General features: G+C 40.2%; 1 long non-coding RNA gene across 1 annotated transcript in view; it reads right to left on the bottom strand.

Moving 5' to 3' along the window:
• The window catches only part of LOC121139966, a 59,209-nt gene extending 41,894 nt beyond the window's left edge, over positions 1-17,315 (bottom strand). Inside the window, exon 1 of the long non-coding RNA XR_005876747.1 lies at positions 16,881-17,315. This is a non-coding gene — a long non-coding RNA (uncharacterized LOC121139966). The remainder of the gene's footprint in view (positions 1-16,880) is intronic.
• Positions 17,316-17,599: the final 284 nt, after the last annotated feature.

The following is a 17,599-nucleotide window of genomic DNA, read 5'->3' as shown; positions in this document are numbered from 1 at the left end:
GGACTAGGAGTCCAGGAGAACTCTGGGAAGGAGAAAGACAAGAGAGTCGACATGTGACGCCATGGGGGTAGGAAGCCAGGAACTATTCTCCGGTAAGAAACATACTTAGATTAACAATTATGGGGTAATTACTTAAGGCAGAGCTAGCCAGTAATGGACAAGCAAGGCCAACAGCTTCATAATTAATATAGCCTCCTGTGTGTTTATTTGGGACTCATGCGGATCTCGAAACAGGCTCGCGCGGCAGAGCCCAGGCGACTGGCAGGGGATAAACCAAAGCGGCTAGCAAGGAAAAAGCTTCTCTTAACACACCTTGTTCAGTTCAGCTGTTTTGTGGGTTACCTTAGCCTCATCCTGACCTGTTTGGTCAGCACTCCTCCCTGTATACAAATGGATTCCAGGCATTTGGCTCAGTGATTAGCTATGGATCTCTACTTCTGCTCCATCAGTGACTGGATGAGGGCTCTAGGATGGCATATAAGGTAGTCTTCAATCTCATCATAGGAGAAGGGCATTTAAGGTAGCTTCTGCACTATTGCTTAGATTCTTAGTTGGGGTCATCCTTGTAGTTCTCTGGACATTTCCCTAGTGCTGAATTTCTCTTCAATATTATAATGGTTGACTCTCTTAAGGTCTCTCTTTTCTTGGTCTCCTCTATTCTTCTCCTGACACAATCTCCCTTCTCTCTCATGTCCTCCTCCCCCCTCCTCTTTTCCTTTCCTTTATCTCTAATTCCCTTTCCCCTCTCCCCCATTGTCCAAATTTGCTCAGGGGATCTATTCCCTTTCACCTTCTACAGGGGACCCTTTATGTCTCTCATAATGTACTCCTTGTTTCCTCTGGAGGTGTAGATTGTAGGCTAGAAATCCTTTGCTCTATGTCAAAAATCCATTTATGAATGGGTATATATCATGGTTGTCTTTGTGTGACTGGGTTCCCTCTCTCAGGATGGTTTCTTCTAGTTCTATCCATTTTCCTGCTAATTTCTTTTTTTTTTTTTTTTTTTGGTTTTTCGAGACAGGGTTTCTCTGTATTGTGTCGGAGGCTGTCCTGGAACTCGCTTGGTAGACCAGGCTGACCTCGAACTCACAGAGATCCACCTGCCTCTGCCTCCCAAGTGCTGGGATTAAAGGCGTGTGCCACCAACACCCAGCTTTTCCTGCTAATTTCAAGACTCCGTTTTTTTTCTTTTCTCCTTTTTTAATTTAAATTAGAAACATACATGCTTCAAATGTCAATCCCAGCTCTCCCCCCTTCTCCCTCCCAGCCCCACTCCCATTCCCTCACTCCCAGCCCAATCCCCACATCTTTCTCAAGGGAGGGTGAGGCCCTCCAAGGGGGATCTCTAGAGTCTGTCATTTAATCCATGGCAGGACCTAGGCCCTTCCCCATGTGTCCAGTCTGAGAAAGCATCACTCCTAATGGGCTCCTAAGTTCATTTGTATGCCATGGTAAATACTAATCTACTACCTAAGGCCCCATAGATTTCTGAGGCCTCTTCACTGACACTGCATTCACGGAGTTTGTATCAGTCCCCTGTTGGCCTCTTAGTCATCAGTCTGGGGTTAAAGAGTTCCCCCTTGTCCAGTTAGCTGTCTTTGTGGGTTTTACCAGCATGGTCTTGAAATCTTTGCTCATCACTCCTCGATCTCTGTCACTGGATTCCTGCAGGTCAGTTCAAAGTTAAGCTGTGAGTATCTATCTCTGCTTCCATCAGTCACTGGATGGAGGTTCTAGGATGTCATATAAGGAAGTCATCAACTTTGTCATTAGGTAGGGGCTATTAATGTAGTCTCTCCACTATTACTTAGTTTTCCAGTCAGTGTTATCCTTGTAGATCTCTGGAAATCTCCCTGGTGTCAGCTCTCACCTCAAAGATATAATGACTCCAACTATTATGGTATCTCTCATCCTGGTTTCCTCTATTCTTACCCCGACTCAACCTTCCTGCTCCCCCATGTCTTCTTCTACTCTCTTCTTATCGCACTCTCTTTTTCCTGGTTCCCTTTCATCTCCCCCCATGTTCCCAATCTTCTCAGGAGATCTTACCACTTTAGGCTTCTCTGGGGTATAATGCATATCTCTTGGGAAGCTCTCTGTCTCTCAGACTCATTGGCCCTGGGAATGTGGGCTGACACCCCCCCTGATCCATGTCTAAAATCCATAGATGAGTGAGTACATACTATGTTTGTCTTTTTGGGACTGGGTTGCTTCACTTGGGATGGTTTCTTCTAGTGCTTTCCAATTGCCTGCAAATTTCAGGATTCCTTTGTTTTTTTTCCCCGCTGAGTTGTACTCCACTGTGTGTATGTACAACATTTTCTCTATCCACTCTTCAGTTATGGGGCATCTAAGTTGCTTCCAGGATATAGCTATTACAAATAATGCTGCTATCAACATAGTGGAACAGATATCCTTATTACATCAATGGATATCTTTTTGGTATATGCCTAAGAATGGAATTGCTAGGTCGTGTGGTAGACTGATTCCCATTTTTCTGAGGAATCTCCATACTGATTTCAAAGTGGCTGTACAAGTTTGCACTCCCACCAGCAATGAACGAGTGTTCCCCTTTCTCCTTTCTCCACATCCTCTCCAGCATAAGCTGTCATTGGTGTTCTTGATTTTAGACATCCAGACAGGAGTAAGATGATATCTCAGGGTTCTTTTCATTTGCATTTCCTTAATGGCTAAGGATGTTGAGCACATTCCCAAGTGTCTTTCAGCCATTTTAGTCTCCTCTGTTAAGAATTCTCTATTTAGTGGAATCTCCCACTTTTTAATTGGGTCCTTTGGTGTTTTGGAGAAGAGCTTCTTGAGTTCTTTGTAAATTTTGGAGATCAGCCCACTCTTAGATGTGGGGCTAGTAAATATCATTTGCCAATCTGTGGGTTAACTTTTTGTCTTGCTGACTGTGTACATTGTCTTACAGAAATTACGCAGTCGCAGGAGGGCCCATTTATTAATTTTTGATCTCAGTGTTTGTGTTACTGGTGTTATGTTCAGGAAGTGGTCTCCTGTACAAATTCATTCAAGGGTACCTCCCACTTTCAATTCTAACAGGTTCAGTATGGATGGATTTAGGAATTTCAGTTTTATGTGTGGCAATAGACATGGATCTTTATGCAATCTTCTACATGTCAATATCCAGCTATGCCAGTATCCATTTTTTGTATCTTATCAGAAAACCACAGTGTAAGTTAGAATTCAGCAGCAACACTAATTTCAGAAAGCCCAAAAATATACCGGAATTGAACAATGCTTAACAGAATCACACTGGGTGAAGGAAGAAATAATGAATGAAATTAAAGACTTCCTGAAATTCAATGAAAATGACCTCACAACAACTCAAGACATTGGGACACACTGAAAGCAGTGTTAAGAGGAATGCTCGAAGCCCCAAACCCCAGCGAGTCCAGCTTCAGGTGAGATTGGGTCTCCAGAAGGACCCCCTGCCCAACACCCATCCCCTTGATCTTCCGGGCCTCTCCTGGCATCCAGAAGACCCGCCCACACAGGAAAGACATCAGTCCTTCCAAGACCCCAACCCCAGCGAGTACAGCTTCAGGAGACCCGCCCACACAGCAAAGACATCAGCAATTCAAAGACCCCAACTCCAGCGAGTCCAGCTTCAGGAAACACATCAGCCCTTCCAGGCCCCAAACTCCGTGTCAGCATCCCCAGCTTCAGCTGCAGGAAGGAAGGAGACCAGTGGAGACGGAAAGACCCCACCAGCACCCATTGGAAGAAGATATGGGAAGAAGACAGAATAAGAGCTCACTCAGCAATAGAAACACCAACATGACCCCACCAGAATCTAGGGATCCAACAACAGCAAGACCCGAAAAGCACTACATAGACGAAGAAGAGGAGACAGACCTTAAAAATTATTTCATGAAGATGATGGAGACCCTCAAAGAAGAAACAAGGAAATCCCTTAAAGAAATAGAAGAAAAAATAAACAAAAAATCCATGAAATGGGGGAAAACATTCAAGAAATACACAAATCTCTCAAAGAATCTAAAGAGCACCAAGAAAAAACAACCATAAAAATTAAGGAAAGAACTCAAACAGTTGAAGGATTGAAAGCTGAAATAGAAACGATAAAGAAAACACAGAATGAAGGGATGCTGGAAATAGAAAAGCTGGGTAAACAATCAGGAATTACAGATGCAAGTATCACCAATAGAATACAAGAGATAGAAGAGAGAATCTCAGGTGTTGAAGACTCATTAGAGGATATAGAGTCGTCAACCAAAGAAAATCTCAAAACCAATAAATCCTTAACACAAAATATCCAGGAAATATGGGACACCGTGAAGAAGCCAAACCTGAGAATAATAGGTATAGAAGAAGGCGAAGAAATACAACTCAAAGGTACAGAAAACATATTCAACAAAATCATAGAAGAAAACTTCCCTAACCTAAAGAAAGATATGCCTATGAAAATACAAGAATCTTAGAGAACACCAAATAGGCTCGACCAGAAAAAGAAGTCACCTCGCCATATAATAATCAAAACATCAAACCTACAGAGTAAAGAGAAAATATTAAGAGCAGCTAAAGAAAAAGGCCAATTAACATGCAAAGGCAGACCTATCCAAATTACACCTGACTTCTCAATGGAAACGATGAAAGCCAGAAGATCCTGGACAGATGTACTACAAACGCTAAGGGAACAAGGATGCCAACCCAGGCTACTATATCCAGCAAAGCTCTCAATTACCATAGATGGAGAAAACAAAATATTCCATGACAAAGCCAGATTTAAACAATACGTATCCATGAATCCAGCTCTACAGAAAATGCTAGAAGGAAAACCTAGATCCAAGGAAGATAACTACATTCAAAAAGACACAGGCAATATATAATCACACTTTACAAAACACCATAAGAAAAAGGGAGGAGAAACTACACAAAATAACTTCACAAACAATAAATCAAGCACAAACAAGGATCATCAATCAATGGTCATTAATATCCCTCAATGTCAACGGCCTCAACTTACCTACAAAAAGACACAGACTAGCAGAATGGATACGAAGACAGAACCCTTCCTTCTGCTGCATACAAGAAACACATTTCAACATCAAAGACAGACGTTATCTCAGAGTAAAGGGTTGGGAAAAGATCTTCCAATCAAACGGTCCCAAGAAACAAGCGGGTGCAGCAATCCTAATATCTAACAAATTAGACTTCAAAGTAAAATCAATCAAAAGAGATGAAGAAGGACACTTCATATTCATCAAAGGAAAAATACATCAAGACGAAGTCTCAATTTTAAACATCTACGCCCCAAATACAAAGGCACCTACATTTGCGAAAGAAACATTACTAAAGCTCAAAATGCACATAAAATCTCACACACTAATAGTAGGAGACTTCAACAGTCTGCTCTCACCGCTAGACAGGACCTCCAGACAGAAACTTAACAAAGAAACAAAAGAACTAATAGAAGTTATGACCCAACTGGGTTTAACAGACATCTATAGAACATTCCACCCAAATACAAAGGGATATACCTTCTTCTCAGCACCACATGGAACCTTCTCTAAAATCGACCACATACTTGGCAACATATCAAACCTCAGCAGCTACAAAAAAAATTGGAATAACTCCATGCATCTTATTTGACCACCATGCTTTAAAATTAGAATTTAACAATAACACAAATTGCAGAAAACCTACAAACTAATGGAAATTGAATAATGCTCAACTGCACCATCCCTGGGTCAAAGAAGAAATAAAAAAAGAAATTAAAGACTTCCTCGATTTCAACGAGAATGAAGACACAACATACCCAAACTATGAGACACTTTGAAATCAGTGCTACGGGCGAAGTTCATAGCACTAAGTGCCCACATGAAAAAACTGGACAACAGTCATACTAGAGAATTAATAGCACAGCTGAATGCTCTAGAACAAAAAGAAGCAAACTCCCCCAGGAGGAGCAGACACCAGGAAATAATGAAATTGAGGGCCGAAATCAATCAAGTAGAAGCCAGGAAAATACTGAGAAGAATCAATGAAACAAAGAGTTGGTTCTTTGAGAAAATCAACAAAATAGATAAATCTCTGTCCAAACTAACCAAAAGACAGAGAGAGAGCATGCTAATTAACAAAATCAGGGATGAAAAAGGGGACATAACAACGGACTCTGAGGAAATCCAGAGAATCATCAGGGCACACTTTGAAAATCTGTACTCCACAAAATTTGAAAATTTAAAGGAAATGGACAAATTCCTGGATAGATATCATTTGCCAAAACTAAATCAAGAACAGATAAACAATCTAAACAGACCTATAACCCCTAATGAAATAGAAGCAGTCATCAAAAGTCTCCCAAACAAAAAAAAAAACCCAGGCCCAGATGGCTTCAGTGCAGAATTCTACCAGAAATTCAAAGAAGAGCTAATTCCAATACTCCTCAAAGTATTCCACACAATAGAAGCAGGAGGCTCACTGCCAAACTCTTTCTACGAGGCTACAATTACCTTGATAAACAAGCCACACAAAGACACAACTAAGAAAGAGAACTATAGATCAATTTCCCTAACGAATATCGATGCAAAAATACTCAGTAAAATACTCGCAAACCGGATTCAAGAACACATCAGAAAAATCATCCACCATGATCAAGTAGGCTTCATCCCAGGGATGCAGGGACGGTTCAACATTAGAAAATCTATCAATGTAATCCATCATATTAACAAACTGCAAAAGAAAAACCACATGATCATCTCACTAGATGCTGAAAAATCCTTTGACAAAATCCAGCACCCATTCATGATAAAGGTCCTAGAGAGATCAGGGATAACAGGAATTTACCTGAATATAATAAAAGCAATATACAGTAAACCAACAGCTAACATCAAACTAAATGGAGAGAAACTCAAAGCAATTCCTCTAAAATCAGGAACAAGACAAGGCTGTCCACTCTCTCCATATCTCTTCAATATTGTACTTGAAGTTCTAGCTACAGCAATAAGACAACAAAAGGAGATAAAGGGGATACAAATAGGAAAAGAAGAAGTCAAACTTTCACTCTTTGCAGATGATATGATAGTTTACATAAGTGACCCAAAAAACTCTGCAAGATTACTCCTAGAGCTGATAAACACCTTCAGCAATGCGGCAGGATACAAGGTAAACTCAAAAAAACCAGTGGCCCTATTATATACAGATGATGAAGTGACTGAGAAAGAAATCAGAGAAACATCACCCTTTAAAATAGCCAAAAACAGCATCAAATAGCAGGGGATAATGTTAACCAAGGAAGTGAAAGGCCTGTATATCAAGAACTTTGTGTCCTTAAAGAAAGAAATCAAAGAAGATACCAGAAAATGGAAAGATCTCCCATGCTCTTGGATTGGTAGGATCAACATAATAAAAATGGCAATCTTGCCAAAAGCAGTCTACAGATTCAATGCAATCCCTATCAAAATTCCATCACAATTCTTCAAGGACCTGGAAAGAACATTAATCAACTTTATATGGAAAAACAAAAGGCCCAGGATAGCCAAAACAACCCTATACAATAAAGGAACTTCAGGAGGCATCACCATACCTGACTTCAGGCTCTATTATAGAGCTATAGTCCTGAAAACAGCTTGGTATTGGCACAAAAATAGGCAGGTAGAGCAATGGAACCGAATCAAAAGCCCTAATTTTAACTCACACACCTGCGAACACTTGATTTTTGACAAAGAAGCTAAAAATGTAAAATGGAAAAAAGAAAGCATCTTCAACAAATGGTGCTGGCATAACTGGGTACTGGTATGCAGAAGACTGCAGATAGATCCATGTTTATCGCCTTGTACAAAACTTAAGTCCAAATGGATCAAAGATCTCAACATAAATCCAGCCACACTGAAACTTTCAGAAGAGAAAGTGGGAGATACTCACCAACGAGTTGGTACAGAAGACCACTTCCTAAACATAACACCAGTGGCACAGGCACTGAGATCGACAATTAACAAATGGGACCTTCTGAAACTAAAAAGCTTCTGTAAGGCAAAGGACACAGTGAAAAAGACAAAAAGGCAGGCCACAGAATGGGAAAAGATATTCACTACCCCTACATCTGACAGAGGACTAATCTCCAAAATTTACAAAGAACTCAAGAAACAAGTCTCCAAAACACAAAAGGATCCAATTAAAAGGTAAGGGGTGCAGAACTAAATAGAGAATTCTTAATAGAGGAGGCTAAAACGGCCAAGAGACACTTAAGAAAGTACTCACCTTCCTTAGCCATCAGGGAAATGCAAATCAAAACAACTCTGAGATACCATCTTACTCCTGTCAGAATGGCTAAAATCAAAAACACCGAAGACAATTTATGCTGGAGAGGATGTGGAGAGAGGGGAACACTCCTCCACTGCTGGTGGGAATGCCAATTCGTACAGCCACTTTGGAAATCAGTATGGAGATTCCTCAGGAAAATGGGAATTAATCTACCACTAGACCCAGCAATTCCACTCTTAGGCATATATCCAAAGGAGGCAAATTCATACAACAAGGGCATCTGCTCCACTATGTTCATAGCAGCATTATTTGTAATAGCCAGAACCTGGAAGCAACCTAGATGCCCCTCAACTGAAGAGTGGATAGAGAAAATGTGGTACATTTACACAATGGAGTATTACTCAACAGAAAAAAACAATGGAATCTTGAAATTCGAGGGTAAATGGATAGCACTGGAAGAAACCATCCTGAGTGAGGTAACCCAGTCGCAAAAAGACAAACATGGTATGTACTCACTCATATATGGATTTTAGACATGGATCAGGATAGTGCCAGTCTGCACTTCCACTGATAGAGAGTCTGGGAAACAGGAAAGAACCTAAAAGATATGCATATATGCATAGTACCCAAGAGAAGAGGATTGAGACAAGATCCTCTGAATGGATGGGGAACACGGCGAAGGGTGGGGGGGAAGTGGGAGCTGGGAAGAAGAGAGGGGGTGAAGAGGAAGAGAGTTGGTCATGGGGGAACAGGAAGTTGAGTGGGTGGGGGTAGAATAGGGGGAAGAGGGAATCATAGGATAGAAGGCAGATCAGGCACCAGAGTGACCTCTAGTGATCTAAAGGGATAACACCAATTGGCAAGCTAAGCAATAGTGGAGAGACCACCTCGAATGCCCATTCCTGATAATGAACTTGATGTCTATAACCATCCGGGAGCCTTCATCCTGTGACTGATGGAAGCAGAGGCAAACACACAATTAATCACTGAAGTGAACCCAAGGAACCCAGTGACAGAGAGAGAGGAGTGATAAGCAAATTGGCAAAGATTGGGCTGGCAAAACCAGCAGAGACAGCTGATCTGAACAGGGGAGAGCTCTTGGACCCCAGACCGACAGTGGGGAGGCCAGCATGGGACTGATCTGGACCCCCCCCAAATGTGAGTGTCAACGAGAAGGCCTGGGCAACCTATCGGGCCCTGAGCAGTGGATCAGTGTCTATCCCTGGAATACAAACAGTCATCGTGTGCCTATAGCACAAAGAGGGATGCTCTCTCAGCCTGGACTCTTAGGAGAGTGCCTGGACCCTACCCAGAGTGAAATGATAGACTCTAGATATCCCCTATGTGGAAGGATTTGGCAATAGGGTGGGAGGGGGGGAAGGGGAGTGCGGGAGGAGGGGAGGGAGAGGGAACTGGGATTGACATGTAAAACAAGATATTTAAAATTAAAAAAGAGGAATGCTCATAGCACTAAATGCCCACACAAAGAAGCTCTAGAAATCCCACACTAACAAATCAACAGAACAACTGAAAACTCTAGAATGAAAAGAGGGAAACTCACCCAGAAGGAGTATTGAATGGCTGGATATAAACAAATTGATGGCTGAATTCTATAAAATAGAAATAATGAAAACACTACAAAAAGTCAATGAGACATTTGTACTTTGAGAAAATCAAAAAGACGAACAAATGTTTACCCAAACTAGCCAAAAGGCAGAGTATATACCCAAATTAATAAAATCAGAAATGAATATGGGATTATAAGAATAGATACTGAGGAAATTCAGAGAATGCTCAGGTCATACTACAAAAATCTGTACTCCTGAAAACTGGAAAATTCGGAGGAAATGGATTATTTTCTGGATAGGCATCACATACCAAAATTAAATCAACACCAGATAAACAACTTAAATACACCTATAACTCCAAAAGAAATAGATACGGTCATCAAAACACTCCCAACAAAAAGCACCCATGACCAGATGGTTTTAACAAAGAATTCTACTAGAATTTCAAAGAAGAATTAATACCACCACTCCTCAAATTCTTCCATATGTTACAAACAGAAGGAACATTGCCATACTATTTTATGAGGCTACAGTAACAATGATACCCAAACCTAATGAAGATGCAACAAAGAAATAACTAAATACCAATCTCCCTAAGGAACATGGATCCAAAACTACTCAATAAAATCTGGCAAAATGAATCCAAGAACACGTAAACATATCATTCACCATGAGCAAGTAGGCTTCATCACAGAGATTCAGGGTTAGTTCAACATATGGAAAAATGTCAACATAATCCACCACATAAACAAAATGAAAAAAAGAAACTCACAGGATTATCTGATTAAATGCTGAAAAAGCCTATAACGAAATCCAGCATTCCTTCATGATAAATGCCTTGAAGAGGTCCGGGATAAAAGGAACATACATAAACATAATGAAGGCAATTTTTGGTAATCCAAGAGCCACCATCAAATTAAATGGAGAGAAATTCAAAGCTATCCCACTAATATCAGGAACAAGATAAGGCTGTCCACTCTTTCCATATCTATTCATTGTAGTATTTGAAGTCCTAGCTAGAGCAAAAAGATAACAAAAGGGGCTACAATTTGGAATGGAAAAGTCAAGCTTTCACTATTTGCTGATATGATAGTTTACATTAGTGACCCCAAAAGTTCTACCTGGGAATGCCTACAGCTGACAGACTCCTTCAATAATATAGTGGGATACAAGACTAATGTCAAAAAAATGAGCAGCCCTAGAAATGTGATGAGAAAGAAATCAGAGAATCTTCACCCTTCCCCATAGGCAAAAACAGCAAAAATTTAAAAAAATCTTGGGGTAACACTAATTAATTAACAAGTAAATGATCTCACTTGCTTATATATAGGTAAGATTATCATCATAAAAATGGCAATCCTACCAAAAGAAACCTACAGTTTTGATGCATTAATCAAAACTGTACTAATGATACAACGCATTAAGCATCAAAATCCCACAACAACTCTTCTTCTCAGACCTCAAAAAATACAAGAAACTAGACATCAAAAGACCAAATAATCCAAATAATAATGGGATACAGATCTAAGCAGATAATTATAATCCAAAGTATCTCAAATGTCAGTAAGTCATTTAGGAAATGTTCAACATCCTTAGTCATCAAGGAAATGCAAATCAGAACTCTAAGATATCTTCTTACCCCAATCAGAATGGCTAAGATCAAAAACAGTGGTGACTGCTTATTCTGGAGAGGATGTGGAAAACGGGGAACACTCCTCACTTGCTGGTGGAATGTAAATTGTATAGCCAGTATGGAAATCAGTGTGGTAGTATCTGAGGAAATTAGGAATCAGTCTAACTCAACATCATGCAATACCACCTTTGGGAATATACTGAATAGTGGCACACTCACACCATAAGGACTCTTGCTCAAATATGTTCGTAGCAGCACTATTTGTAATAGTCAGAATTTGGAAACAAACTAGATGAACCTCAACTGAAGAATGGAGAAAGAAAATGTAGTACATTTACACATTTAAGTACTGCTCAGCAGTATGAAAAAAATGACATTTTAAAAATTTCAGGCAAATGAACAGAACTAGAAAAATCCATCCAAAATGATATCAAGAAAGACAAATATAATAAGAACCCACTTATATGTAAATACCAAACATAAAACAAAGGATAACCAGGCTATTATCCACAACCCAGTAGAAGCTAGATCCCTCTTCCAGGAAGAGGTAGAAGTTGCAGAGATATCAATCTAACCATTGGGCCAACTTCCTGGAGTACAATCAAAATGAGGAAGAAGTAATAACATGAACAAAGGAGTCAAGACCATGATGAGGAAACATACAGAATCAGATGACTTGGACTAGTAAGAGATCATTTATTCTAGAAAACAACTGTGGAAATGGTACAGGACTGAACTAGACCCCTGTATACAGGTGACAGTGGTTTGGCTTGGGAAGTGAATGAGGCCACTGGCAGTAGGACCAAGATGTTACTCTAATGCATAACCTGTCTTTGAGGAGCCCATTCTCTATAGAGAGACACCTTTCTTAGTCTAGACATGGTGGGGTCTCCTGGATCCTGCCTCAGCTAATTAATGGGACAGACTTAGTTGATATCATAGGGAAGGAATTCCCCTATCTGAGAAAGTGGATGGGAGGTAGAATGGAGGAAGGAGTGTAGAACTTGAGGAGAGTATAGAGTGGGAACTGGGATTGAAATGCCAAAAAATAAATTGAAAATATTAAAAACGAGAAATGTGGAGAAGCTTAGGTTGAAATGATCACATAGGCATTTGAAAATTTGAACAGTGGAGAGATGCAATTTTTTTTAGCAACAATACCAATGATTTGCCGCATTAAGTTAATGCATTAAAGCTTCCTTCTTATGAGAGTACTAAGCCTAAGTTCTAAGCCAAAAAAATATATCTGCATAGTTGTTGAGAACAAGTAGTGAGTGATTTTTCCTTTTATTTTGAAAAGATTAAGAACCATAAAAATACATTCATCAATTATTAATCCCATTTGAATCTCTCATTATTACTCACTGGTAGATGGATCAGCCTTTCAAAGACCATCAGAGACAAAATACAACATTATTCTACATGATCAAATATTGAAATTAATTAACCTTCCACTAATATCAATTGTTTCGCATCCTTAGGAAAAGTTCTTTGAGCAGTGTGGAGAGATGTTATGGACTCTATGTGTGTGTGATCAGCCATTTCCATGAATCTGAAAGCAGAGAATGTCCCTATATTGCGTACTTTATTAAGGATTCTAGCATTATTTTCTTATTGGTTAAAATAGGTGGTCTGTCATATATATCACCAATAACATATATTGATTAAGTAAAATAGTTATTTTGCAGTTTTTTTCTTTTTTAATTTAAATAAGAAGTAATATTGTTTTACAAATCTATCCCTGTTCCTTCTCTTTCCCAACCTCCCAAGCCCCACACTGATATCCCATTTCTGCTCCACAGGGAGTGTGAGGTCCTACATAACTGATCATCAAAGTTTGTCACATCATTTTAAGCAGGGCCCCTGTGTCTAGGCTGAGGGATTATCCCTCTATTTGAAATGGGATCCAAAGTCCATTTGAGCACTATGGATAAACACTGATCCACTACCAGGGCCCCTTACATTTTCCAGACCTCCTAACTGACACCAACTTTCAAGGGTCCTGTTTAGATCCTATGCCAGTTTTCCCAGCTATCAGTCTAGGGTCCATGAGCTCCTCTTTGTTCAGTTCAGCTCTTTCTCTGGGTTTCCCCAGTCTGTTCTTGAGCACTTTGCTCATGACTCCTACCTCTCTGGAAACTGGATTCCAGAAGTCTGGCTCAGTGGTAGCTGTGGGTGTCTGCTTCTGCATCCATCAGCTATTGGATAAATGCTCTATGATGAACAATTTTGCACAGACACTCATGCACACACACACATATACAAACACTATTCTTAGTCTGTTTACTCTTATCTCACACTTCTTATATTGTTAGAAACGTTCTTTTGGCAGGGTTGAGAGATGCCATATACTCTATGCAAGTCATGAGCCATTTCCATGAATCTTAAAGCAGAGAATATCTATTTTATTCAGGACTATACCATTATTTTATTATTTCTTAAAATAGATGGTCTTTCCTACATAGCTCCAGTAACATATATTGATTAAATAAAATTGCTCTGTAACAGTTTCAAACACACACACACACATGCACACACACACACACACACACTTCTTAATCTGTTTCCTCTTATCTCACACTTATTAGATCATCATGGCAAGATCATAAAAAATCCACCACACAAGTGGTCCACTATAGATAGCCACATTATTTTTCAATTTTAAATTCTTTTCTATACTGGTCTGTATATTTATCCTATTCTTCTGACTACAGATCAGTTTGGAAGTCTGTGGTACTCTGAGGACTCAGCAGTGGGTACCTTAGTGAAGGCAATGTCACTCCCAAAATAAAAATCATTCAACGGCTCACAGTTAGGAATGAAAGAGTAAAGACACAGAAGTTAGCAAGTCATCCAGGATACCCAACATATGTGCAAAGTCTAGTACAGGTTCAGTGAAGTCAAACAAGGAAATGTAAATTAAGATGAGAAGTAATGAGTATGAATCACAAAAGAAAAAATGGTAAAATTAAATAAAAAATAAAAGAGTAAAGAACAAACCCAGAGAATGCGATGGAATCTTTGCCAGCTCTACAGCTGACAGAAGTAATGTCCAGAATATATAAAGGGCTCAAAGCACAGAGTCAGAAAGCAAATACTGCATTGAAAATAGTCCTTGTACCTGAAGAGAGTATGTTTTAAAATGAGAGACAGACTGGAAAAGCTGCTCAGAAACATCTCATGAAAATGTCTGTCTGCACTAGTCATTTGTGAAATGCAAATCAAATTACTGCTTAGAATTCTTCTTAACCCAAGCACAGGATCAAAGATCAAAAAGACAACAGACAGGAAAAGTTAGAGGGGGTAAAGGGAAAAGGCAATACTCAATACTCTCATTGATTTTGCTAAATTCTAAAACTCTGCAAACCAATGTGGATAATTCTCAATTGGCTGACAGTAAACCTCCCATATGAAAAACTATGACCCAGTTGTCACATGCCCAAAGGAATTGACTTCCTATTCAAAAAACACTTTCTAGGTCATGTACATTGTTACTCCATTTGCAATAGCTACAAATGTACAGCCCTTTAATGCTGTTCAACTAAGGAATGTATAATGAATTGTGTTCAACATATACTATGGCAAATGATACAGGCCAAATAAAAAATGGAATCTTGAACTTTGCAGGTAAATGAAATGAAACAAGAAATATCATATTGAGTGAGGGAACCCAGAACAAGACACCCCAAAACATCACAGGTACATTCTCATCAGAAGATTCTACCTCCAAAACCACTGATTTGAGTGGAAAATATTGAGTAAAAAGACATCAGTAAAGTACATTGCAGGAATTAAGAATGTGGAGTTAATGCAGGATAAAGGTTGTGTAAAGATGAAAACAAATCATACAGTTAAGTTTCCAAGTTGATAATTTAATACAACAGGGGAACTGGGGTATAGGATTGAAATAAGAACAAAGATGTTTGACAAAACCTCAAGGAAACATGTATTCTTCCTTAAATTTTATTTTTTACATTTTATATTTTCCTAAAATATTATGCAATACATATGAATGTAGGCATGTACATATACATGTGAATACACATTGATATAAAAGAAGCTAAGTCATTTGGACTGATAAAATACCCACAAGAACTGACAAGTTGGTAGTATCAGGAATGATAAAATTCCTTTGGAATGAGATGTCGGGTTGTCAATATGAGTGTCAAAACGCCATAAATTCTCTATTCTGAGCTTGGTTGCTTCTCAGATACTGAGGCTGGTCCCCTATGGCTAAAGTTACTGCATATTTAGGACACAGCGCTCTGACAATTCTAAATGAATCTGTGATTCTAAGTTTCTTCCCTGTGATTTCACTTCCCTGATTTGAGAAAATACTATTTAGGATGCCAAGAGAGGACAGAAAGCAGTTCCTAACCAGATGAAGCAAGGATAAGCAATGGCAATTAGCAGCTGGATAAGGCAAGAAAAAATGTAGAATTGACACTCATGTGTTGGTGGCAACCAACATTTGTCACACAGGACTGAAGGACCACTCAACAGAAGGGAAAGCATTCCTGGAACTGGGAAACTTGTTGACTGCCTATGGGTATTGAGTTCAGGGATTACAGAAAAGCATCCACTCCAGCAAGGGTGCTAGACCAGCACAATTCCTTCTTATATTCTACATCTTATCATTATAACCACAGATGAGTATAGGTAGAACCCATTCACGGAACAAAAAATCTTCCCTTCATAACAAATGGAATCCATCGCAGAAATCTATGACTCTACACAGGTAGAGAACAAAAGATCATGGGGTCAGGCCCCAATGGAAAAATCTGCATCTCAGCTTCTGCATCTAGACAGCAGGGAACATCTCTGAAGAGTGACTGGAAAGAAACTAAAAGCCAGAATACTAGGAATTATGTTGTGAAACTTTCTCTCCTATATATTGTAGATATAACAAGGTAGAAAACTGGCAATAGCAAAAAACATGTTAACATCAAGGAGGGAAAATTATGTAGAGTTATAGGAGTGAACCCCACAAAGCTATCTGCCCATCAGGGTGGGGTCAAGGCAGAGATAAAAGGAAGTGAAAGGAAAAGGGGCTTCCCTTTTCTCCTGGAAGCCAGCCACGCTTCTAACTCCTGGTCTGTGCGACTCTCTCCCTCTCTCTCTCTCTCTGGTCAATATATTGTTTTCCCTATATGGCATCGAATATCGTTATATCTGGTACCAGAAGTGATTTGGAATTACAGCCCACGCCTTAGTGGCAGGGAAACCGCCCGAGTCGGCATCCTGAGGTGAGTGCTAATCGCCATTCCAGCCACCAGGCCACGGCTACATTGCACGCTCTTGCTCCTGCCTACATTGAGTGTGCTCACTCCTGCCGGTGCATTGTGCGTGCGCGCTTCTATTTCTCCCGAATTCCATTTCTCACATCTTCTGCTGCCTGCTCCGGATCCCGGGGTGGGACTCAGCAAAAGACTCACCGCTGTGCGTGCTGATCTCCGCAGCCTCCGCCGCCACTGCCGCAGCTGCGGCCTCCACTGCGTCCGGAGCTGCTGCAGTTTGCCCATTGCGTGTGCTGTTCGATGCAGCCACCTCAGCCAAGGCCTCCCCTGCGCCCGGAGCTACTGCTGCTCACCCACAGCATGTGCACAAGGCTGCCAAGAGGACCGTGTTCCCCGCCGCGGCACCCTGGCCCTTTGCTGTCTGTGGCCATCTGTGTGCCCACCCCCTCTGCTACCCACCTGATTCCCTTGCCCAGGTCCTTCCACCACCTTAGCAGCTACCAGAGCCACTGTGAACTCCGCTGCTGTGCGGCGAATCTGCCTTCCCAAATCTGTTCATTAAGTTTTCACAGGTTCCTTGGGCAGCATCCAATTTTCCACGGAGAGGCAGTGTTTGGCAGTACGTCTCCACCATCTGCTGGCCAAGCATGGTAACTACAGGTATTTTAATTTGAGATAATAAAGGAGGTGATTTTTTCCAATTTAGGAATCACCAATTGATGGTAAGAACATCTAATTATAATATGGCAGGTAATTTAACACTGCAGGATTTTAGAGATTTTGTTACCAATGTGCTGGATTATGCATTAAAAGACAATTATGATATTTTTCATACGTATATGTGTGCCATGCTTGTGATTAGTGTATTAATACATGTAATAACATGGAAGAAACATGAGCTTAAGATTCAGAAATTA

This window comes from Mesocricetus auratus, unplaced genomic scaffold (genome assembly GCF_017639785.1).
Source record: "Mesocricetus auratus isolate SY011 unplaced genomic scaffold, BCM_Maur_2.0 Super-Scaffold_100003, whole genome shotgun sequence".
NCBI classification, from domain to species: domain Eukaryota; kingdom Metazoa; phylum Chordata; class Mammalia; order Rodentia; family Cricetidae; genus Mesocricetus; species Mesocricetus auratus.
The sequence above is the reverse complement of the archived record's forward strand: the minus strand, read 5'-3'. Positions and strand labels throughout refer to the sequence as shown.